This window comes from Lactuca sativa, chromosome 9, assembly GCF_002870075.4.
Source record: "Lactuca sativa cultivar Salinas chromosome 9, Lsat_Salinas_v11, whole genome shotgun sequence".
NCBI classification, from domain to species: domain Eukaryota; kingdom Viridiplantae; phylum Streptophyta; class Magnoliopsida; order Asterales; family Asteraceae; genus Lactuca; species Lactuca sativa.
Window position 1 is genome coordinate 90,160,028 of NC_056631.2, and position 1,399 is coordinate 90,161,426.

Genomic DNA, 1,399 nt, shown 5'->3' on the forward strand with positions numbered 1-1,399 from the left:
TTACAGAGGAGAATACGAGAAGAATCAAAATTGAAATCAGAGGCATGAATAAAGGAGAAAGAAGAACAATTTTTACAATACAGAGGAGTACACCTTACCAAATAATCCTTCAATTGACCTCAACCCAGTTATAAAACACGGTGTGTGGCTGATGATGGACAACCTGCGAGCTGTTGATACGAGCTGATGGTTTGTACCCAACACTTTACCAGCAATACCTTCTCCCGATACGAGCTGCTGGGTTGAGGTCGCCTCAAAGGACCCTAAAATCTCTGGATCAAACACATACGAAGCGGATTCAATCACATAACTGGGCCCGGATCTTCCTTCACATGGGCCCCATGTTTGCCTTGTCTAATTACTGGAAGCCATAGTTGAACAAGAAGGTTTGTGTCCATTGTGCATTTTTTGTTCAATAGTCAAACTCTTGAACCAATCGATCATCAGAGAATTCTTGATAGTCATCAAGAGGGTTCAAATCTGTTTCCTCTGGGGAAACGATTCAATCAAAACATCCTATGAATACGTCTGTGGAACTAAAGTAAGAAAATGAAAAATCCAAAAGGGTTGAAGAAGACAAATTAGGACTACTAAAATCAAGATTGTTTTCTTTTATGGATCCAAATATGGTGGTGGCGTGCTTGCCTTGATCGACGTCGACAACCGGGAATGGCAAGTAACGATGGTCGAAGTGCGAGGGAAGAAGTAGGTGGCAGTCAATGTCGGCAGGGGGAAGGAAGGAGTGTCGATAATTAGGGCAAGAGGGAAAGGAAGAAAAAGGAAGGCGGGGATTTCAATTTTTTAGGATTTCATTTTCCCCCTCAGGTACTAAAGGATGGAAGGCGCGTTTCCATTAAAATTTATAAAGCGACATCCTCAGAAGACACACGTTTTATTATAGGCACCCTCCGTTTTTTTAGACACTAATTTAAGGGTACGCAAAAATGTGCGCCCTAAATCCTTAAAATTTATAGAGAGATGACATTATTTTTAGATCACATGCTTTTGCGTATCGTGAATCGATGCGTATCAGAAATTGCACGTCGTAAAATGCTATTTTTCTAGTAGTGTTCCCAATCTTAGTTACTTTAGGCAAACGTGAATTGATGCAATTCCATGAAATTACACTTTGTACCCTTTCAAAGACGTTAGTGGAGCGTGTGTGGTTAACCGGCACACTAAATGGTTCTAAGCAAAGGTAGCAAAGAGTGACTCAATGTTTTCATAGTTCAGTGGAGCGTGTGTGGTTAACCGACACATCGAATAGGTGACTGTAACATATGGGGGCACCATGTAAATTTGCATGGTTATTCACACCCTGTTTTGTGATCCTCGGCATCCCAGTCACAAATCGAGGGGCATATCGAGATTTAAACATGCCATTGAAAAGTTCAATGAA